The sequence below is a fragment of the Chamaea fasciata genome, unplaced genomic scaffold (genome assembly GCF_029207755.1).
Source record: "Chamaea fasciata isolate MVZ Bird 193981 ecotype frontalis unplaced genomic scaffold, bChaFas1.0.hap1 SCAF_3, whole genome shotgun sequence".
Classification (NCBI taxonomy): Eukaryota; Metazoa; Chordata; class Aves; order Passeriformes; family Sylviidae; genus Chamaea; species Chamaea fasciata.
In genome coordinates, this window is record NW_027094088.1 from 12,625,071 (window position 1) to 12,649,960 (window position 24,890).

The following is a 24,890-nucleotide window of genomic DNA, read 5'->3' on the forward strand; positions in this document are numbered from 1 at the left end:
AGGGACACTTGATGGACTTCTAGTTTGACCTATGTGGTTGGAGAGATGGCAACCTTCATCCTCCAATCCCTGGTCATTGTCCAAAATCTATATAAATCGAGGTTGAAAAAGAAATGCCCCTCTTTTTGCCCTGATGACTGGCTGCATGCGTGTCCTTCATTTCGTGTCCTATAGTGACACTTGGTCTTTTTAGTTGGCTTCTGTTTGGTGGGATGAAGGCTCTTTTGCACTTCCTTGGCTCTTGATACTCCAACTCTGCCACACTTGAATAAATAAGCATTCATTCCCTCCCTCTTGGAAATCCTGGCTAAATAATGCCTGTGGCTTTTTGTATCCAACTTTCCAGTCACCTGAAAAAGTGTAATATCATGCTTTAGAAGTATTTTTTTTTAATAGATTGGAATCATTACATCTCCATGGGATTTCTGGTAGTGCTGTTATACTGGAGAGACTAAGTTCATGTTGTGGCTGCTGTTTTTTTCTCGTAGTTTTTAACTGCTGGTGGTTATAATCCTTGTTTCATTTTTCACTAAAGACATGCCTATTTTTTTTTTTTTTTTTTTTTGCATTCTACAGAGTGGGTGCAGTACAAAGCTGAAAATTGTTTCTCTTCAGAGATTTGGATCCGTAAGACTTCCGAATCCAGCAGAAAACATCAGTTGGCTTTGTACTTTTTCCATACGTGTTCAGAGGTAATTTTCTTTCTCTCTCCCTCTCTCTAATTATTATTTTTTTACTGTTACTTTCTGGGATTTTGTACTACAGTATAACTCCATGGCAGTGTTGAGTTTCTGACAGCTCTGAAGAGTGTGTGGTGCTCTGAGTAGACCATTTAGGCTTGCTGGGTGTGAGCAAAGTGCCTCCAGGATCCCCAGTATTCTCTCCAGATAAAAGGCAAAAGGAAGATTTTTGGGCTGGGAGTTTAATTAAATAATAGAAAAAAATTATTATGCAATAGCATAGCTTTTGAGTAATTGGTACTCAAATTAATGAGAAGGTTGAGATCTGAATATTTGCCAGGGTTGAAGAGATAGCAGGGACCAGGGCAGAAAAGAGGGAGTGATTTCCTGAAAATAGTTGGAAAATGCAGCTTCTTTACACAAATTAAAAAAATAAAGATTAAAAAAAAAAAGTATGGAGGTGAGAAACTGGGAGAAAGACAGACCAGTCCTGTCACTGTGTTGGCATCCTGGTTTGGCGGGTCTGTGAAATTGCTAAGGTGTCAAAAGTCTGTCCTGGACCAATAAATATTTTATTCCCACTGAACTGGTAGTATGTAAAATATGAGACATAAAATGCAAAACAAAACCCCAAGCAAACTCCAAACCCCCCAGAAAGCCGTTGACAAAACACAGTAAAAAAGGGCATTCAGCAGTTTCAAGCCCTTTCTCCTGATCAAACAACAACAATGCAAAGGCAGCAGCTGAATGAATGTTAACTAATGAAAATTTTGTCGTGTCCTTCTCTAGTCACCCACAGGGGTAGTTACATCTTGGTTTTCAGAGGTGGTGAACACTCAGAGCACTTGCTCTTCATGCTCCTATGCCCATAAGGGCATAGAAACAACACTAAAAATCCAGGCATTGTATTCTGATCCTATATATGGAACATATTTTGAATGATACTTTTTTTTTGGAGAGGCTCACACTTTTTTTATTCTGTAAAAATTTGGTGCTGGTCCCTTCTGGCAGATTGCGTGTGAGCCATAAACACAGTTAAGTATGGACCTGTTGCAGATCATTGATTAAAAGGCTGACTTTTCATGTTGTTAAGTGTAATATCAGATTGAAGATTTTAGTTCAGAAAACAGCATGTTTTTCTTTTCCCTAATTAGGCAAGTAATTTTAATATAAACTGGGTACAATAGCCTTATAAATAATTCAAGATTGTCAGAATTTGGAATTATTTCAGAATATATTGAGTTTAACTTCTTTTAAAGACCAAAGTTTTATTGTGGCGTAGATTCATGTCCTGGGTTGAAGTATATTCTATCACCATCTTCATGAACTGTTGAAACCAGGTGAGGCAGCGCTCCCTGCCTCCCCCACTCTGGACTATCTTCTGTTAATGGGCCTATCAGCACCTTTGCCACACAGCTCACAGATAACCCCCTCCTGGACTACCTCCTGTTAATGGGCCCATCAGGCCTTATCACATGACTCACCATCTCATTGTGAGATGCTCCTCCCAGAGGGAGGAACCAAGCATTCCAGCCTGGATATAAGCTGAGACTCTGAACACCAGAGGGGCGCTTAGCCACTGAATTCCCAGAGGACCCGAGCTACCAGACCTTTCTACAGGATCACTGCTTCAGGAAGACCACCTCATCTGGACTGCTTCCATCACTCCGCTCAGCTTGTATTCTGACTCTGTCAGTGGTCTTTTGTATTATTGCATCTATTTTATTTTACTTTATTTTCTTTTTTTTTTTCTATTAATTTGTATTTCTGATTTGGAGCCTCTCATTTGTTTTGCTTTCAAACCACTACAATTCAGTAAGCCTAAAACTGTATTCTGAGTTAACAACCTAGAGACTGCTGCATGTCTGGCTTGCAAAGTCTCATAAACTCTTCAGCAAATTTAGTAGGGTCTCTATCCTACAGCTCTTTAACAATAAAGTATTTTAAATAAATTCCATGAAATATTTTTAGGGTTTCTCCTGCTAATCCTTATGGCTGCTGTCACACTGCAGCTGTTAAAATACGGGCAATTTATTGGTAATATGTATATGCACGTGGGAATCAGAGGTCGGAAAGGGACCCTGAGGAAGTTTCTAATCCAACCACCATCTGAAAGAAAGGTCAGCTATAAGATTGGAATAAGTTCCTTAGGGTTTTATGTAGTTGAGTCTTGAAAGCATCCAAGAATAGAGAGTGCACAACAGCTCTGGGCAACCTCTGCCACTTCTGGATTTTTTCTCAGAATGGAGAAGTTTAAGTGCAGTTTCAGTTTTGTTGAGTTAGGTACAGGCTTTTGTCTACTTTAATAGGTTTGAATTGGGCTTGTCTGTTTACATTATACACCCTGACTTTGCCAAGTTTTTTGTCAGGCACTGGGACTGCATAACAGTTCTTCAGAAAATGGAAAGCAAATCTCCTGCTGAATGCCCATTAACTCTTGATGATTTGTCTTAGCAGCTGAAGATGCTCTTTTTCCCCCCCCAATTCCACTGAATTATTAAGGTGATTTTTTTTCTAAAATTCAGTTTCCTTATAAATCAGAAAGGTCTGCTCAGCAAGAGAAATCTTTCCTTTTAAAGTCTTGAATTTGATCAATGCCATGTTCCTTGGGGTACTGTTTTATTTGACATTTCACACTGCCATGGTACATATCAAACAAAAGCTGTGTCTACTACTTAAAAACTTGTGGGTTTTTATACCTTTTGATGTTTGCTTGTATATTTTTAATATGCATCACATATCCTTCATGAACTGTAACCTTATTCTGATTGTCTGAAATTTAAAGTAGAGCTCCTAGGGTGTTCCTATGAATAAATCAGATGATCCCTGCTCTATGTAGTATCTTCTTAGTGTGGTGCATTTACCTGAATCACACTTGAAAACACAGGATGTCCACACTAAGAGCTTCCAGCACCATGCAGAGACTGGAGTGGAAGCCTCTCAGTCTCAATCATGCTGTTTGTGTTTATAAAAAAAGATTTGACCTGTCTTCTCTAGCACTTAATCCAATATCCATGTCAGTTTAGATGCCCATTGACAAAACTCTTCATCAAGTAGTGGTTGTGTGATTTGCATAAAGCTTTGATCTGCTTATTTTTTCTAAAGACCATGTTGATACATTTCATATGAAAACTGAGTAAATAGAAAGATTTTCTGGCTGGATTTGGAGTCGTCCTTAAACAGGCACATACACAGCTAAGAAAATGGATATTTCTTTGTATGTTATTATATATTCTTATGTATGTATGAATGAATAAAGTGCAACTTTAATTTCAATTTTGATACTAAATTTGTAATATAACAGTGAATTCATCTGTGCAGTGAAGCATGTCTTGAGTGAGTGGTCTATAAGTAGCTACATTTTCAACTGTGAGGATTTTTTAAAATTTCTTTTTCTCATATAATTCTTAATTTCTAAGTCAAACCACAACTGCTACTCGTGGCAAACCTCCTCAAAAAAATCAGTCCAGCAGAAATTCCAGCTCACTCTTTTACTAATATCTTTCATAAAAGCTCAAAAAGTTTCAAGTATTCTTATGGTCAGCTCCCGTGTGCTTCCTTTCTGTGTTAGCACACGTATGCTTTAATTGCATCCTTTTTCAAAATAGACACTCCTACTCTTCAAATAATCTGTATTCATGAGATGGAAGAGATACTGAAGAGAACATGGAATTTGAAAGTCTCACAATCTTTGCCCCAGGAAGTGATCCTTAGGGAAAGACGGATATTCCTCTTCGTGAAGCCAAGAACAGAGAAAAACTTGCAGGCCCTTTTGAGGGAAGGTGAGAAAATGAAGCTCTTCATTGTTTGATATAATTTTTCAGTATTTCACAATTTCTCGCTTGTACAAACAAAAAGAATCTCTATGGTTTAGTCAGAGCACACATGGGTAGTTTTTATACCCAGGGACAGAAATACACACATTAAGGTGGGTGTTTAATATTAAAAGGTCACATATCTGGAAATAGTTTGGTTTAAATATATATGTATAAAAACTGATTCATTGCTGCATAATGACAGTTTTGAAGTCAGTTGATTTCAATGTATTTTGGGACTGAGGTAATACAAGAGTGAATCAGTTCCATAATTATTTTGGGAAAAAAATATATGCTAGTAGTTCTGGGGCATTTTTTTTTTGTACAAATCATTACTGCTTAAGGAGGGAAACCATACCTTTCTTCATATGTCTAAATTAATTTCATCTTGCATATGCAGATATGTTTCTTTTTAGGTTTGATTAGGGAAAGCGTTTTTTCTTTTTTAAATGGCAGATGTCTCAGATGAGTAAGAGAATTAGGCATGCTGTTATGAGCAAGAATCCTAAAAAATCAGATTATTTTAAGAAAGAGGAACTAAGTGTCAAAAAAAGCTTACTTATTAACATCTCCAAATTTAAATCATTAAAAAATAAGATTTTTTACCACCTTTGACAACTGAAGTTGTTAATCAAAAAGAAATAATCAAGTTCTTAGCCAATCAAGTTTTCTTAGTCACAAAGAAGAGAGGGTAAGATTTTGGGTGTAAGTTAATCAAACATATAACACTGGCTGATAGGGAGAAATTTTAGTAGCTATCTTAATTGCTATGGAAACACTGGCCTTAACGCAGCTTGCAGGGTATTTGTTGGGGTTGTAAGTTCAAAATATTTTTTTTCTTGTCAGTCTTCATTAAGGTGTAAAAATTGCATAGATGTGTTATATGCAGTTCTTTAATTAGCTGAGAAATACACGTTGATAAGTGTGTGGTAACATAGCTGTCAAAAATCTTAGAGGTCTGAAATATCATTTAGGGTTTTTGTTTAAATTGTCTGAGATGGATAGACAAATATTTAAAAAAAACCCTAAAAGTAAAGAAAAAAACGTTGCAAGGAGAAATATTGAAACACTAATGGGGTCTTGTCAGCTAAATATTATTACTGAGTGTCCACACAGAAATGTGAAATCATCTGTTTTATTGATCAAAACCTTGTGAAACTGTGTGAAAAGACAGTTTTCCTGAAAAGATGTTTCAGAAAAAATGGGGAAGAATCCATGATTAATTGCTACTAGAATATATTTTCAGTTAATGGAAATCTACCAAGTAGCAAAGAACTACAATCTGTCTGCCACAGAATTTCAAAGGTGAGGTGCATCTCTGCTTGCAAGAAGCATTTAATTTTGGTCAAACTTAGAATTCATGTCAGACATGTGGCTGCCCAGACTAGCATGTCTGGAAAAAAATTCCACTAATATTGTTTTATTCACAGAAAGAGAAAGAGCATCCTGGTGGAGCTCCAGTCTGAAAAGGCACGAGAAATGATGAAATTTTATTCTCAGTATACAGAAAACACTGCTACCAGTGTGGCACTAAAGTCAGTGGTGGAAGACTAAAGAAAAATTATTTTTGCCTGACAAATGGAGGCATGTAATAAAATAGGAAATGTGGAAATAAAAGGGGAAAACAGTTTCAAGTGAAGAAATCTGAGAGTAGAAGGGTTGCTGGGGACCTGTTTTATCTAGAGGTGTTCTGAGAATTATTGATAATAGACAAAAAAAAATTCACTCAGAACCTTGATTGGATGTGAAGAGTCATGAACTACTCCCACACGATGCTGTCAGCCTTCATGTAAGGGGTTTTTGCACAGTAACAAAATAGATTATTAAAACCTGACCTTGTTACTCTCTGCCTGTTCAAAGATTTATTCATTCTTCCAACCTGCAGAATCATGAGATTGCTTGATTTAGTAGCTGCATAAACAATGCTTTTAATACTAAGAACCTAGGGTGAAGCAAAAAAGTTAGTGGTATTATCTCACAACCCACATCTATGGCAATGCATTCTTTTCATGTTTTATTAGATGCAGTTGCTGCTTATCTTCCTAACTTCAAGTTTTCTAGCTGACAAATTTACTTTAGTGGTTTCTTCTAGAATTTTGTGTTTTCTATTTATTGTTGATGGGTCACAGTTCATTGATGATTGTAGATGACTGTGATGTATTAACACATGGCAGTTAACTTTTCCATTTTCCTCCCTTAATAAAGCATAAACTTATAATTATATGTGCATATGTAAAGGACTGCAAATAAAACTTGGAAAGCCAGGTGGGCTGGCTATCCAAAAACCATTAACTGTGGGAATACACAGGACAGAGGGTAGAACAGACTTAATTAGCATAGCTGGTTTGATAACCAAGATGCCATGGCAGGAACAAACAGAACTTTGAAGATTACAGCAGATGGGATTAAACCTGCTTATGGGAAGAGGAGAGATTCAAACTTCTGCAAGCAAAAGATATTGTAAAATGTATGAGTTGTCTGTATTATCTTTAACCTGATTATTGCAGTGGAAAATTATTAACCTTCCTGAAATGCTTTATAAGCTTTTGGAAAACTTGATTAAAATTGAATTCTGATCACCAAATCAGTCTTCCTGTCTCTCTATCAATTGTCAATAATTAACTACTGCTAATAAGTTGACATGATGGCTTTTGAAAGATACTATATTCTACTTTGGGATTTTATTACTTATGTATGTCATTTCATCATCTCTTTACAATTGGGAAAACCAGAAATTAGTCTTAATGGAAAGGTTTATGGTGAGATGAAGATGTGAATAATGGAGACAGGTATTGGTAATGACACTGTGGCTGGTGTAGCTCATTTAAGCCTTTATTCTCACTAGTACTTAAATAATGTGCCTAATACTGAGAATGCACTTCAGCATTCCCTTTCTGGGTGTTTTAGTCTTGGCTTGCTTTTATGAAAATTAATGATCTGTTCTACTTTAACACCCTGAATGGGAAATTGCAGGACGGCCTGTTTGTACAGCTCTATCATGAGAGCATTGGAGCTGGATCATAAAGAGCTTGTAGTTAAACCATAATTTGTGAGAAAGATCCAATGGTAAATATGGAAATAGCCCTAATCCAATAAAAAAATTCATGTGTTTTCTCCATACATTGTCCTTGGCCTAAGAGTATTATGGTCTTCTGTAAAAACTGCCATTTCACATGTGCTTTGGGCAGAAAAGAGAATTAGGAAGCAGAGGGAAGTACGTGGAATAATCACATAAAGTTGTTCAGATGCACAGTTTAAAGGGGTGATTTGCAGGACCTTATGCAGTGCTTGCTCAGCAAGCAAGGAGAGGTGGTGGGAGAGGATGGAGGGAATGGTTGCACTCCTGTGCAGATCTGTGATGGGAATGAGACTTTGGTGCCATTCTAGTATCCACACCTCAGGCAGGACAAAGCTGAGGAGGTGTGAGAAAAGGCACTGAAACTGGGGCTAGAGATACAACTGCTGCTGCACAAAGAGGCACTGAGAAGGCTGGTTAAACACACCTGTTTTAAAGGTGGGAAGGGGTAGGACTGAGATTTATAAACTCTAGGAGTTAGTGAATATAGCATTTGTAAAAGAGGGTGCCCATATACCCACTGAGCAGTGGATGTAAACCTAGCTAGGATAGATACCTGTAAAAATCTGTCCATGGTAGAACAGACCTGTTCCTGGGATAATTAATTTTACTGCTTAGACAGGTTTTTCTCCTAGCATGATGGCCTTGACCTATTTATGTGGCCTTTAATCTCTTTTTTCCTGTGGGTCAGTGAAAGAACTAAATTGTGCAACTTCTTTACCAGGAGACTGTAGGAAAATTATAGGAAAAGGGTTTGTGATGGATCCCAAATTTGAGATTGTTCTAACATTTATATGCCTTGCATGGCTATGAACTATTCTTTCTGCTTGGTCAGAAGTGCACAAGAAGGGTAGTTGCAGGTGGAAGGTTGACTAAATCATTGATTCTCAGCAAAATAAGAAGAAATTTGCAAAGAACATTTTTCTTTCTTCTCAGTAGCTGCAGCCTCTTGGTCCCTGGATATTGCCCTCACATGAAAGAGGGTTAACTTTCTTCCAACCCTTTAGACACATCTTCTACCACTTTTCCTTGGCAGCCAAGGTGTGCTCCAGGGACTACTGATTGCCCTAATTTCTTCATTTTTATGGTTCTGTATATTTAAAGGGAATAGAAATTAATATGACATGAGATAAAATCAAGATGAAGAGAGAAGACTGCAGAAGCAATGGGACATTTTATGGCTAGTAAGAAGATGATCAAGTTTAAATACCCTTGTACCTTGTACTCAGTTAAATGAAAGTAAAGTGAGCAGTGATAACAGGTTTGAATATTAATGCTTAGACAACACTATTCTAGGGTTTCTTGTGGACTTACACCCTCACACCCTTAGCCTATAAATAACTTATTTATACTATTTAAATGTACATTTTGTAGGTTTTAAGTTTGGGTTTTAGAAACCTGAATTATGGATACGCTGTTTGAGAAGAAAAAGGAATTTATATATAAAAAGATTTATATATAATGAAAAAGCAAGGAACTGAAGATCTCCCTCTCCTCAGTGCTGCTGTGTCCTTGTGGTCCCAACCACACGAACTCAAGGCATTACAGTTTCTTTCTCATCTGGCCTCACAGACACTGTTATTACTTCAAAAATTGCAGGTTGATTCAGACTGTCCTTAAATCACCCAGCATCCTTCTGTTAACTCTTATCTGCCTGAATTTGTTCACACTTTCTCAGATCCCTGACAGATAAGGTCTCTACGTAGGTCAGAGCCTCAAAATGCTCAATTTCTCCTGGGACTGCATTTCAGAAAGTACCTCTGTAACACCACAAGTCACAAGCAGCAGAAGGATTATAAGGCAAAAGACTTGTTGCTTCAGGAAATTAATTAACAAAGAAGACCTTTAAGCACTCGCATTATTTAACAGCATTAAGTCAGTCTGATGTATACAGTAAGCGCTCCTAAAATACACATAGAATTTTAAAAATTCTAATATATTCTCATTCCCAGATCTCTCTTCTTGAATCTCAGGCATTATGCTATGTTCTCCTGAGGATTTCACAGCCCCTGCTTCTATTAAAAGATGCTTTTAATAGAATATGAAATAAATACCTGTTGTCTAGCAGGGGATAAGAGGCAGCCTATCTTGCAGAGACCAGCACTGCTCTGAGATGCCATTCCTGCTTTTATTCCACAGCAGTGCTCTTGGTGGCTGCTACTAGGTTTGCTTTCAGGCTGTTTCTGCTCCTGTATGATGTTGCAGAATTGATAGATGGCACTGTAAATGGTTTGAAATTATGTTAAACACAGAGTGTTACCTGCAAAAATAAAAGCAAACAGAGAGAGCAGGGCAAGAAATCCAGGGTGTGAAATCCAGTGATTAGTTAAGGTATTCTGATGGCATAATGTCAAATCACCATGAAAATAATGCTGAAAAGAATTCTCTTTCAGGAGACCTCTGCCATCCAGTGCTGGATCTCTGTCTCCATTCTGCTTTTGCCTTATGTAAGCAAGACAACACTCTGCTTCTTTCTTCCCCAAATCTGGAAGGCAGAGTTTGTTTAAAGAGAATTGGAATGAATTTTGTATGTTTTATTTCTTTCTATACGTTCAGAGCACGACTAGAAAGAGCTCCAGAGTGTCATCTTCCCTTTCCAGTCTTACCTTTGTTGATGAGTGCTGACACAGACATCATTGTGGCCACTTAAAGTATCCTCATGACTCCTGAGATCACACACATGGAAATGCATGGGATGTCTTGGTGAGAGCACTTGTAGGTCCTTCACAAAACCAGATAGATGTCACTGTTTCACTTGAATTCTGTGTTTTCAAGGTTTTCTTGGGTTTTTTTTCTTTTCTTTTTTTTTTTTTTTTCCTTTTTTTTTTTTTTTTTTTTCTTTTAAAAAGTAAAAATATCCTGAATGCAATGGGGAGCAGCGTGGGCTTTACCAAGTGTTTTCCTGCTTAGTCTTTCCCTGAATTAGCTGTAATAGCACTGTCTGTAGTCTGAAAATTGTTGATAATTGATTGGACTCTGTACCTTCTCTTAGAAGTCTGCTTCTGAGGTGACCCTATCCTGATGGGTTATTTCTCTAATATTCATTTTCATATTTACCCATCACAGCAGATGTAGCTGAAACCGGCTGCCTCAAGTCCTAGTTTGGGGCCCAAACAATCAGACCGTTGTGCTGTCTTGTCAGACACCCCTTTGAAAAGCTAATTGTGTCTATCCAGGTGTTTCATGCTGATACTCTTTCTCAGAAAAAGTAATTCTATTTTGGCAGATCTGTCATTCCTTTTTGGGTCAGTCTCTTTAGCTCTCCTGCTTCAGATTTTTCCTTTCTGTCAATACTTCTGGAAATCAGGGGTCTGTAAGAAATGCTGTTTTAAATAATAAGCACAGCTTGTTAAATTGCAGGCACAAAATTCATAATGTCCAAGTTTAAACAAGGAAATAAATAGTTAAAGCACAGTACATCATGTATTGTTCTTATAATACATCTTATTTTCTATCAAGTGTAAGGAAGCACTCAGTAAATCTCTCTCTCCTACCTCAATTTACCTGTTGGGATATATATGACAGATTGCTTTAAGGGCTTATCACTCACTTGGAACCTATAAATTCCTATAGGTATGAAGTTGTCATAAATCTGTTAATTTCCTGTGCAGTAGTTCTTATCCTTTTCTCCTGCTTTCTTGGTTTTAAATTGTTGACAGTTGTGTTAACAGTATTAAAATACTGAATAAAGCACTTGATTAAAGGCAGTGAGGAAAGTGGTTGAGATGTTTTGGACTGGTCTTTTAAAAAGTGTACATAATTCAAAACTTGCATATTCATAACCTGTTAGCTGCTTTGAATGCTCAGGAAAAGAGCTAAAACAAGGTGACAGATCTGATGTTTCTTTGGAGGAAAGTGGAGGAATAATTTTATAACCAAAAAGAGAAGTTTCACTAAAAATATAATTTTTAGAAAGGAGGAAATACTTCTTGTCCTTTATACAATTGTACTTGATTTCTAACCCTGTTATTCCAGTTGCTCTGGAATTCCTTTAAAGCTCTTGAGATTGACTCTAATTTCATGAAAGGGAGTTCTTACTTTAGGATAATACACCAGAAAGATATTAAATAATGTTTAACATTTTAAATTGTCTGAAAAAAACCGAAGGAAGACAAAGAAACTGTTGGCCTTTACAGTAAAAGTTGCAACCTGGTTTTTAAGTGGGATGCTTGGGTCCCAAAGTGACTGAGATGAGAATGTGCTCTTTCCTGTGCTGTGCAAATTATTATTGGTTTTCATATCATCTGAAGCCTCTCATGGAGCTCATCATGACTTCCTCCCCAGGGATGTAATTCATGGGCTTAATGGTGTAGCAGTTTATCAATCTGCCTTGAACTCTGTGCTTATATGTAATGATTGTAGCCTGATTTATGAAGACTATTTTGTGCCAAATCCTTGGGAGGCTGCTTCTATGGCTTTGTCTGTCTTTTGTGAATTCCTTAGATAAAATTCTGTAGGAGTACATATATCAGTTGTATTTGAGAAAGTAAATATTGCTGATCCTTGTGGAAACAAATCAGAAATATTATTTATATGTATATATAAATTATCATGCAGTCTACTACCTATGTTCCAGTTAAAATCCTTCAAGGGTAATATGTTTTGGTTTTGGTTTTTTACCTTTTTTTTTTTTTTTCACAGATTCCTGTGGCTCTGCACGGGTTTATGATTTTAATTAATATATGCTGCAATAACTGTATGTACCCTCATAACATTTTCCTCCAAAAATAGCATTTAATTCTTCATCCAAGGGGAGAGTTGATAAATTTGAGTGCTTTGGCAGCAAATAACTTATTTAGAGGATGTTTATAATTTAAAAGCATTGTACTAGTCATTTTGAGATTGTACATCAGCAGAAATAAAATACTGGATGTGAAAGCAGAAACTGCAGTGACAGAATTGTTAAGGAAAATTCTTGCATTTTTAAAAAAAGTAAATGTTTAAATTTTAAAGTGCTCTAAAGAACAGAAGCAGGAAGTGTTATTGAGATAGTAGAGATTTCAGAGTGTACTGGGGGTAAAATGTGAGTTATCTACCATTGCATTCAAGGAAAATTCCCTTACAGTGCTAAGAATTTGCATTGAGGAAAGCAAATCCAGAGAGGAAAAAGGTTAGAAAGTTCTGAAGGGCTATATGAGTACACAAAACCATTTATGAGTCAGTTACTTTGTTGCAGTTGAATAGAAGCTCTTTGCTCAGTTTGAGGTTTAATTCAGACTGTGTAACCCATGCTGGCACAGGTGAGAGTCAGGTGAGGAAAGTCCTTTGGCTTCAGAGAGGGACCTCAGAAGAGCTGCTCTGAATGCTTAGTTAAAAATTGTTTCAGATTGACTTATGGAGGGCATTGTCACTTGGCCTGTAAACTGGAATTTCCAGCAACAGACACAAAGGAAATATATCAGGTTGATCAACTTTCAGATATGACTAAATATCTTTGGGTTTGATCTGGAAGAGAAATAAAGTAGAAGTTTCCAGAGGCACCTAAACTGAGGAATGTGGTGAGTGCTCGTGAGGGTGGACAAGTTTAACTTTACACAAGCACTTGGAAGCTGAAGAAAGGGGCAAAAAATATATTAAAAAAATTAAAGTTCTAGGAAGTGAACTTTATATATATATGGAAAATAATTTAGCTATTCAGTTGAAGGGGAAAGTCGGCAAGACATCAGGGAATGAAACTGAACTGCAGTTTTCATTTTATTATGCAGATGACAATCTGGAAGAACTCTTTTGATTCCTGAGAGCAAATTATACCTTCCTGACACACAAATGTGATTCCTATTGATGCATCTGCATGCAACTCTATTTGATATCTGAGAACAGGGATTGTTGCAGAAATTACAGGTGCTCTGAAATCCAGGGATGGCTGTGCACCAGTTTGCAGGCTTAACAGAACCTCTTTCCAGCCAAGTCTTAATTATGTGTTTGGTTTTAAACTGGCTGAAGTCTGTGACCTTTAATTGAGAGTTCTAAAGAAGAGTGTTGGTGCTATTCATTGTAAAAGAAAAGCCTGGTCTTTTACTCCAATCTGATCTTCCATAAAAGCAGTTCTCTTACACACAGCCCTTGGGGAAAAATATGAATTCCCTTCCTGAACTGAACTAAATCTAAGGAAAGTGCATAGATTAATTTTGCCATCAGACTCCACTTCTGACCTTGGACAAGACACTTAAAATATCCACATCACTGTTCTCTGGATAGGCTTAAAGTCTACACTCCTTCCCATTCATTCCAGCTGGAACCCATCTGTTGCCTGTGACTTCTCTGCACGGTGGAAGTAGTGTAGACTCTGGATTTTGCTGTAATTTGAATGATAGCAGGATGGAAAAGAAGGAAAACCAGAGGTTAGAAAGAAAACCAATATTTTAGGTGCATGTTGGACTGTCCCTTAAACAGAGAAGCTTCCATTACTTGGCCTGGAGTGTGAGGCATTCAGCAGTGCCTGTTGCTGGCATGTCATTTAGTCTGCTGAGAGCCACAGGAAACAGATCAGAGCTCACAGGAAACACCGAGAGGCAGAGTTCATGTCTTTCATAAGGCTTAGAGGGTCACTGGCACTGTGCTGTCATTAAATGAACTTCTGATTAAATAGTATGCTCTTTATAATACATTTAATTTTGCATGATTTTTATTTACGTAATTCAGTAAACACCTTTCCTTTTGTGGCTTCCCCTTTGGTTTTTTTGAGTTTGATCGAGATTGAAGCAAGCACAGTTCAGTGTTCACCAAAAGCCTCAGGCTGACAGAAATGAAGTAGCTGCCCACAATCTCAGCTGTTGTTCTCCACATTATGATGTCAAATGCCACAATGCCTTTTCACCATGTTCCCTCACTTTTGTTTTTTCCTCATCTTGATGACAGAGTGCAGCACACGCACACCTTCACCCATGACAGCATCATAAATCCATGGGTTGAAGCTGTGTAGGGAATGGACAATATGTCACCCAAAGAGAGATGATAGACTTAACTAGGCCAAGGCCAGCTGTTTCCTGTGTGGGGGGGAAGGAAGCAGGGTTATATTGATGTGCAAGGAGATGGGTAGGCCTGGTAGGTGGGTATGGAGGTGGTCAGAAGGTCTTTGAGAGGCTCCTGCATTACACGAGATATAAATAGAGGCTTGTGGTCTTTATCTATGTAGAGCAAGGCACCACCTCATGGGAGTGGGTGAATATTCCACTGTGTTGATGCTGGTGTGTGACAGTGGGCTTTGGCAGATTCTTGTCCTAACTTTGTCATTTCTTGCTGATTTGGCAGGAATATTGGTCTGGAACTTACCAGACTTTTCCACACTGATTTCTCAGCATTTCAGCTATCTTCAGCTTGTGGTTTTGTGGTCTTCTCACAAAAGGGGGCTTTGTGGCAGAATTATGTTCTCTGGTTAAGGACTTTAGACCTTGACTACTTAGAGACTAAGTTAATGTAGTTGCATTAAAAGAACCCCAACAAAACCTCAAAAAATTCTACTGTGTTATCTTCCATTGATATGTATTAGATTCTCTAGCAACACCATAATCATATTGTTCTTTTTCCTTGCCCTTCCTTCTCCTTTACTGTTCTGTTGACTTAGTTTGTAAGCTCTTTTGTAGGAGTGGATTAACCTTCAATGACATTCCTGAAATCTGTGTTTATATTGCTGTTAAACATTGTCTCTGTATATTGGAATTCCTGAGTGATTCCTGACTATCCTTTATTGCAACTGTTCACATCAGCTTTTCTTTGTGCTTTTACACAAGACCCTTGCTGACTAGGTAAGAAGGCCTCATGCCCCTCACATGTTGGCGATGGCTTTAGTGTTTCAAGGCAAAAGAATAGCCGAAAGTTGGAGATGAAACCTACGGATAAGGGTAGAAGAGGGTTTTGGTGCTTCTCTCACTTCAGCAACTCTTTGTTACCTGGAGTCTTCTAGTCTCAGATTCTACTGCTCTTATTAAATTGTCACTGTCTTTTTCCATTTCATTTTCAGTCTAAAACTATCCATGGCTGATCAGAGTTGACATGTGTCACTGTGGAGATGGGTTAGTGAGCTTCACAATCTTGCCCACCCAGAAAGACCACAGGGACATTTTGCCTGCATTTTATCCTGTGGGGTTTTGGGCTGTTTATCGGGTACTAGGGGCATCCAAGGGGTCAACCAACAAAGAAATCTGTAACTTTGTACTTTTGATGTAAAAAACCTTTTTATTTTAAATTTCTGGAGTACTGCAGGTTACCCTTGATGCTTACAGATCAAACCTCAAAGTCCTTCTCCCTCAGAGTTAAGAAAGGATGAAAAAGCAAAGCTGTGGAGGTAACAGGGATCAGTGCAGGTTCACCCAGCAGGCCAGTGCTTATGCTGGGACTGCAGTTGAAATCTGAGGCATTCCAGATCAGTCTTCTCTGCCTCATCTCCCTGCCACGCTCAAGGCACCTGGGCAATGATGGAGACCTTCAGCTGCCTGGGCAATGTGCAGTTTTATTGTGCTGCTTTAAACTCCACAGTAGTGGAGAAGGTCTGATTGTCAGGCCCATTCTGCACTCCCTGGAGTGACTTGCTCGAGACTGACTGTGTTTGATCATGATTCTGAAAATGTGAAATGTGCTCATCCCAGGCTGCTAGAGGGAAGAGCTGCAAGGTTGAGTCAGGATGTCTCTCTGCCAGACAAGGCCGCAGCCAAGCAGTCTGTGCCCCATTGCTCCCCCAGCCTGCTGCTCTTGTCTTCCCCTGTCCCATTCACAAAGTACACAGGCATTTGTCATTTCCATATTGTTGCGGGTTAGGTTTGTCCTTCTTTCTCTAAAGAATTTTTTCCCCATAACTTACTAAGGAGACCAAGTGTTAGATACTCAAGAGTACTTAACCGAAACAAAGAGGTGGACAAAATTAGAAGAAAGAGACAACACAAGTAAAAGACAGAGCTTGAGGCAGCTGCAGGCTATTCTTTTTATTCAGCATTTGGGAAAAAAGAACGGCTGGGCTGTTGCTGGCTAGAGAAGTTTCACTGTGGCCAAAAGGATCCAGTCCTGAGAAATCTACTATCACCGGTTCAGCCTGAATCCTGAGCTTTCTCTGCCACCCGCGGGAGCTGGGCCAGCCCTGCCTCGCCTTTGGCTTCTTCGGAGCTGCTCCTCTTGCTGCAGTGTGACCCTGCACCCCCTGCGCTGCCGAGACACCCCGCCCCTGCCTGCGGGGACACTCTGCCATCCCAGCTACCAGCCCAGGACTTTCCACTGTTTCAGCTTAGTGCTCTGAGGATCCTGCAGGGGCACCGAAACCAAACTGCCCTGGGTTTTGTGAAACAAAGCCCTCAAAGTTCTTGGTACTGTTTTCTTTTGTTATCAATGCTGTAGTTGTTTAAGTTTTTTTTTTTTTTTTTGTTGTTTGCTTTGTAATACATACTAGTAAAGAACTGCTATTCCTATTTCCCAAATCTTTGCCTAAGAGCCTCTGATTGTAATTTATAATTGAAAAAAAAAAGGGGGGGGGGAGGGGGAGAGGATTTGCACTCTCCATTCCAAAGGAAACTCCAGCTTTTAGCTGGCAGATACCTGTCTTCCCAAACCAAGACAGATTTTGGTGCCCAACGTGGGGCTTGAGGGCACTGAGAAAAGAAAGGGGAAGAGAAATAGCAGTTCTTAACTAACCTAGTACTTTCTTTTGTGTGTGTTAAGTATAAAAACCTCATTAAGAAGCATCATGTGGTCTAACTTACCCTGGTTTGGATGGCACGTGGTTGTGGCTGTACTCCTCCCATTTGCAGGCCCTTATCTAAACATGGGCCCTATAACTAAGGCTACGGTGGCTATGATCCAGTTTGTTTTATGGGTGAATAAAGTGAGGCATTCATGAATTTTTAACTTCCTCTGGAAGGCAGGCACATGAATACACAGCTATCACACACTAAGTCCATGTTTTTGGAGTTACTTTAAGAATGGTACTTTCTGTGATGAAATGGCAGCAGGAGAAGTTTTCTCCCAGCCCTTCAACCAGTTCTTTGTGCCTACCCCACCAGCTTTTGAAAGGTTTAAGTTCTCTCTAGATACTACCCAAGTGTTGCTAATACAAGTGTTGCTAATAGTCATAGACTATTCAATAGTTTTCAGAGATAAGGTAAAGCCGACTTGGATCACCACACAGACACCTACCCCAGAGACTAGGGATACTTCCATGCAGTCTGACCCTGTCCCACAGACTGGAAATACTGTCATGGCATCTGACACTGCCCCAGAGACTGAAAATACTGCCATAGAGCCTGACACTGCCCCACAGAATAAGGATGCTGTCCCACTGCCTGATCCTGCCCAGCAGCCCACCTCAGAAATGAACCACCCAGATTGGGTGGGGATTCTGGTGAAGGAGATACGTGAGATGGGCCAGGTGCTGAAAGAATACACTTCCCCAGCTGGTAGAAAACCCTCCCCCTGCCCTGTAAAGGGAGAGTCTGATGGTATAGCAATAGAACCCACAGACGCTAGAACCGTCCAGGTTCCAGCTGAACCACAGGGGCAGCCACAGCCAGCAGCAGTCGCCCCTGTGGAAACAAGGAAATCTAAGATGAAATCAGAACCCCCAAGTAATAAAGATAAGAAAAGAAAGCCTTCACAACCCACAGGAGAAACAGAAGTTGAGATCATCACCAAGTCCCTGTTGTATGAAAGTCTCCGTAACCTACACAAAGATATTGCACGATGGGGACGTGAGGCTTATACAGCCTGGCTGCTTCGGGTCTGGGACCTTATGGGTACAGGTGTACAAGTGGATGGTAGTGAAGCAAGAAATTTAGGACCCTTGACCCAGAACTCAGGCATAAATCAAGTATTTGTAAGAGAGCCAAGCCCCCTTTCCCTCTGGGGGCGGCTTTTAATGAGTAGAAAAGAAAAGTTTGTCCATAGAGACAAAGTGCCACAGCACCATTGTAACATGGACTAGAAGACCCTTGAAAAAGAGATCCAAAGGCTGAAAGAAGTGGCAGAGGTACTCTTTGGGAAGAGTGGACTGCATAATAATGACCCTGACAAAGTTAGATGCACAGAGCACATGTTGTGGACGCTGGCAACTCATGGACCACGTGACTATGCCATATTCATTGCCACAGTCAATCCTGATGCCAACTGAGAGACAGTGAGTTCTGTAGCCAACAAGCTCAGGAGTTCTAAAAGTATGATTGTCTTGGTTTGGGAAGACAGGTATCTGCCAGGTAAAATTACAATCAAAAAAAAAAAAGGCATGCAGCTGCCTCAAGCTTTGTCTTTTACCTGCGTTATCTCCCCCTTCCACCTTTGTCCACCTCTTTGTTTCAGTTAAGTACTCTCAAGTATCCAACACTTGGTCTCCTTGGTAACTTGTGGGGAAAAAATTCTTTAGAGAAAGAAGGAACAAACCTAACCCCCAACAATGATCAGTGGCCCAATGCAGGCTCATGTCTCTGCTGTGGTGAAAGAACTCAAAGAGAAGATAAAAGAGGTGAGAAAGAAGATGAGAAAGAGCCATTCCCATGTGGCACCGGTGCGAGTCACAGGCCCCAGAGCCCAACGTCCCCCAGCTAGAGAGAGAGGGTACCCCCCACAAGCTGAACTGTGGTCCTTCCTGTGCAGCCATGGATAAGACATGGGAAGGTGAAATGAGAAGCCCACTTCAGTCCTGTCAGCACAGGTGCATGAGCTCAAGGAGAGAAACACTTACCGAGGGGTTTCCACTAAAATGAAAGTAGCCTCAGCCTCCCATGACCGAGCCACCAGGGATTATAAAAGTGAAAATGATATGTTGGATCCCCTTGAAGGAACCACTAATATATGTCGAAAAAGAGAATAATAACCAGTGCTAGAGAGGTCCTGCCTCTAGCCAGGAAGAAGCACGGGAAAACCGGGTCTTTTGGACTGTATGAATTTGATAGCCTGGCACTTCAGAGCCACAGAAATATAAGGCTTTAGTAGACACTGGGTTGCAGTGTACTCAAATGCCATCGAGACATGTGGAGGCAGAACTGATTTCCATTGCCGGGGTGACGGGTGGATCACAGGAATTGACTCTGTTGAAAGCTGAAGTGAGCCTGATTGGAAAAGAGTAGCAGAAACATCCGATTGTGACTGGCCCAGAGGACCCCTGTATTCTGGGCATAAACTTCCTCAGGAGTGGCTATTACAAAGATCCTAAGGGACTCAGATGAGCGTTTAAGATAGCTGCTGTAGAGGCAGAAAGCATTAAGCAGTTGAACACCTTGCCGAGACTATCAGAGAAGCCATCTGCAGTAGGACTCCTGAAAGTAGAAGAACAACAAGTACCTGTTGCCACCTCGACAGTGCACCGCCGGCAGTATCGGACAAATCAGAACACCGTGATCACCATCCACAAGATGATCCGTGAGCTGGAGAGCCAAGGGGTGGTCAGCAAAACCCACTCACCCTTCAACAGCCCCATCTGGCCTGTGCACAAGTCTGACAGGGAATAGAGATTGACTGTGGACTATTGTGCATTGAGTGAAGTAACTCCACCACTAAACGCTGCTGTGCCGGACATGCTGGAACTCCAGTACGAGCTGGAGTCCAAGGCAGCGAAGTGGTATGCCACTATTGACATTGCCAATGCATTTTTCTCCATTCCTCTGGCTGCAGAATGCAGGCCTCAATTTGCTTTCACCTGGAGGAGTGTGCGGTACACCTGAAACCGACTGCCCCAGGGGTGGAAACACAGCCCCACCATCTGCCATGGGCTAATGCAGGCTGCACTGGGAAAGGGTGAAGCTCCAGAACATCTACAGTACATCGATGACATCATTGTGTGGGGGAAGACTGCAGCTGAAGTGTTCGAGAAAGGAGAGAGGATCAGCCAGATTCTGCTGAAAGCCGGGTCGGCCATCAAGAAGAGCAAAGTCAAGGGACCTGCCAGAGAGATCCAGTTCCTGGGAGTAAAGTGGCAAGATAGAAGGCGGCAGATTCCCACTGAGGTCATTGATAGGATCACAGCGATGTCTCCACTGTCCAGCAAAAAGGAAACACAAGCTTTCCTAGGAGCCATAGGTTTTTGGAGGATGCACATTCCTGAGTACAGTCAGATCGTGAGCCCTCTCTACCTGGTTACCCGCAAGAAGAACAATTTCCACTGGGGCCCTGAACAGCAACACGCCTTTGCCCAGATCAAGCAGAAGATTGCTCACTTAGTAGCCCTTGGCCCAGTCAAGACGAAACCTTTTGAGGAATGGCTACATGACCAAGGCCACGTAGACATGAGAGAGCTTTGCTGAAATCACTTGCGCAGGAGCCGACGAGGTCAGCATGACCTTGAATGCAGCTGTGTTACCATAACAAAGCGCTGGGGTTGAGAAATCTGAGGGAGAAGCTCAGTGATAACAAGAACGGATCCAAATATAATTTTCTTTTACTGTAACCAATTAAATATCAACAAGTATATAGTTTTCTTTTACAGTAACCAATCAAATATTTACAAGTATGCATAATAATAAGTAGCCTCAATATAATGTGTGCCTTTTGATCAATAAAGTGAAGCTTGCTTATAAATAATATTGTTTATGTGCAGTCTTCCCATGTACGAGAAATAGCAATAGAAACCAGATGTGAAGAATGTGCTTTAGTCTGCAGCTGGGAACAATAGTTTGTCCTAGAGCCTTTGGCAGAAAGTGCCTGAAAAGACTCAAGGCCAACCACTGGGATTCTAGAATCGAAATTACAGAAGATCTGAAGCCAACTACACTCCCACAGAGAAGGATATCTTGGCCGCCTATGAAGAAGTTCAAACCGCCTCATAAGTAATTGGCACAGAAGCACAACTCCTCTTGGCACCCCGACTACCAGTGCTGGGGTGGATGTTTAAAAGAAAAGCTCTCTCCGCCCACCATGCCACTGACGCCACATGAAGCAAATAGACTGCCCTTATCACACAGCGCACCTGTATTGGAAATCCAAATCACCCTGGAATTTTTGAGATAATTACCAACTGTCTGGAAGGAGAAAGCTTTGGTCTCACAGACGAAGAGGAGCAGAAACAAGTAACACGGGCAGAGGAAGCTCCTCCGTACAACCAACTGCCAGCAGAAGAAACACACTACGCTCTTTTCACTGTCGGTTCCTGTCACACCGTAGAGATGGAAAGTAAGTGGAAAGCAGCTGTATAGAGCCCCACACGACAGGTTGCAGAAGCCACTGAAGAAGAAGGGGGATCAAGTCAACTTGCTGAACTCAAAGCTGTTCAATTAGCCCTTGACATTGCTGAAAGAAAGAAGTGGCCAAAGCTCTACCTCTACACTGATTCGTGGATGGCAGCCAATGCTCTGTGGGGTTGGCTAGAAAAGTGAAAAAAGGCCAACTGGCAGCGTAGGGGAAAACCAATCTAGGCTGTTGATGAACAAAAGGACATTGCCACTGGCATAGAGAAGCTGCCTGTGAAAGTCCGCCATGTAAATGCCTATGTTCCCAAGAGTCAGGCTAATGAGGAACACCAAAAGAACAAGCAAGTAGATCAGGCTGCCAAGATAGAAGTGTCAAAGATAGATTTAGATTGGCAACACAAGGGAGAGTTGTTCCTAGCTCGATGGGCCCATGATACCTCGGGTCATCGGGGCAGAGATGCCACCTATAAGTGGGCCCAAGACAGAGAGCTGGATTTAACCATGGACAGTATTTCTCAGGTTATCCATAACTGTGAGACATGTGCTGCAATCAAGCAAGCCAAGCGGGTGAAGCCCTTTTGGTATGGTGGGCGGTGGTCCAAATATAAATATGGGGAAGCCTGGCAGATTGACTACATCACCCTTCCCCAAACCCACCAGGGCAAGCGCTATGTGCTAACCATAGTGGAAGCCACCACTGGATCATTGGAGACCTACCCTGCGCCTCATGCTACTGCCCGGAACACCATCCTGGGCCTGGAAAAACAAGTCCTGTGGAGACATGGCACCCCTGAGAGAATCGAGTTGGACAATGGGACCCATTTCAAGAACAGTCTTATAAGCACCTGGGCTAGAGAACATGGCATTGAGTGGGTTTACCATATTCCTTATGATGCACCAGTGGCCGGGAAAGTTGAACAGTGCAGTGGACTGCTTAAAACTACCCTTAAGGCACTGGGTGGGGGAACCTTCAAGAACTGGGATATTAATTTAGCAAAGTCCACATGGTTGGTGAACACTTGAGGTTCCACCAACCGAGCAGGTCCTGCCCAATCTGAGCCCTTGCAAACAACAGAGGGAAATAAAGTTGCAGTAGTACACATGAGAAGTATGCTAGGAAAAACTGTTTGAATTAATCCTGCCTCCAGCAAAGGCTATCCCATCCGTGGGGTTGTCTTTCCTCAGGGACCAGGTTGCACCTGGTGGGTGATGCAAAAGAATGGAGAGACCCGATGCATACCTCAAGGAGACCTTGTTTTGGGGTGAACTACCCATAACAATGTGGCTGTATATTTGCATGTGTATATATATATTTTAACGGTTTAAACTCAATGTAATATGTTAGTATGGAAAAAAAAAAAATTGGAGTAGATAATGTTGGGGGTCAGGTTTGTTCCTTCTTTCTCTAAAGAATTTTTTCCCCATAACTTACTAAGGAGACCAAGTGTTAGATACTCAAGAGTACTTAACCGAAACAAAGAGGTGGACAAAGTTAGATGAAAGAGATAACACAAGTAAAAGACAGAGTTTGAGGCAGCTGCAGGCTATTCTTTTTTTTTCAGCATTCGGGAAAAAAGAATGGCTGGGCTGTTGCTGGCTAGAGAAGTTTCACTGTGGCCAAAAGGATCCAGTCCTGAGAAATCTACTATCACCGATTTGGCCTGAATCCTGAGCCTTCTCTGCCACCCGCGGGAGCTGGGCCAGCCCTGCCTCGCCTTTGGCTTCTTCGGAGCTGCTCCTCTTGCTGCAGTGTGACCCTGCACCGCCTGCGCTGCCGAGACACCCTGCCCCTGCCTGCGGGGACACTCTGCCGTCCCAGCTACCAGCCCAGGACTTTCCACTGTTTCAGCTTAGTGCTCTGAGGATCCTGCAGGGGCACCGAAACCAAACTGCCCTGGGTTTTGTAAAACAAAGCCCTCAAGGTTCTTGGTACTGTTTTCTTTTGTTATCAATGCTGTAATTGTTTAAGTTTTTTTTGTTGTTGTTGTTGTTGTTTGCTTTGTAATACATACTAATAAAGAACTGCTATTCCTATTTCCCAAATCTTTGCCTAAGAGCCTCTGATTGTAAATTTATAATTGAAAAAAAAAAGGGGGGGGTAGGGGGAGAGGATTTGCACTCTCCATTCCAAAGGAAACTCCAGCTTTTACTGGTGCTCTGCTTTTATTGGAGGTTTGGTTTTGCTCAGAAAAACTGCCTTAAGACATAACAGGAATACACTGGTTTTCTCATGGTAGCTCACTGTCTGTCACACCTTCCTCGTGACTTTTTCTTTCTTGACTTGAGTAGATGGAACCCAGCAAGGTTCTGACCTGTCTGCACTGCAAACGTTTAAGTCTCTTTCAAGGTAGAAAGTATGCTAATTCTTGTCTTCATTATAAATGAGGTAAGACCTGTCGAATAGGACAGACAGGTGGTAAATACTTTTTCAAAACCTTGAAATCACTCAGTTTTTTTCTTTCATGAACAATATTCTGTGCCTACAGGCACAGAGGGAAATTATGTTAGAAGAAACAACTTCTTGTGGCTGGATGTCTGCCTCAGGAAATTAGTGGATATACCTCTCACTACCTGTATTCATGCCATTACCATGAGCTCCTTCCTGAAGACAGGGTAAAACACATGAAATATTCACAAGCATTTAATGACAAACTGCCTACATACTGAGAAATTTCAGAGTGAGAGAACTGCTGTCATACTTATGAACAGGAAGGATGACATTACCAGGAGTATTTAAGTTGCACACCAAGATTCTGAAGAGCAGTTAATAGGTTAAAGAAGCAAAGCTCATATTTAAAGATTCGGTATTTTCTCTCCAGTAACTGCTGTCCCATTAGAATTGTTGTTTGGATGTTGTTTAGTTCGGGAGACTTAATCCAGCTCAGTATTTTAGTGCCATTGTGGTGTTCAAGGTGGTAAAACCTTAAAGGTGATCCAATCTAATCTGTGATCCATCAGCATAGAAATGCACTTGAAGAGCAGTCCAGGTGTGTGCTTTGGAAAAGAATACTTTGGCATAGATGCATCATCTCAATCAGAGTGTGTATTGCCTCATCTCCAGCACAAGGAATACCACTGGACAGGAATTACCTTGTAATTGTCTTCAGTGAGATGTGCTGCAATTGAAGAATTCACATTTCCCAAAAAGAAGAAAATGATTCATATTGATTTGGAACTTTGTGTGGATGGGATTTCTTCTGGAACATATCAGAAGGGAACAGAT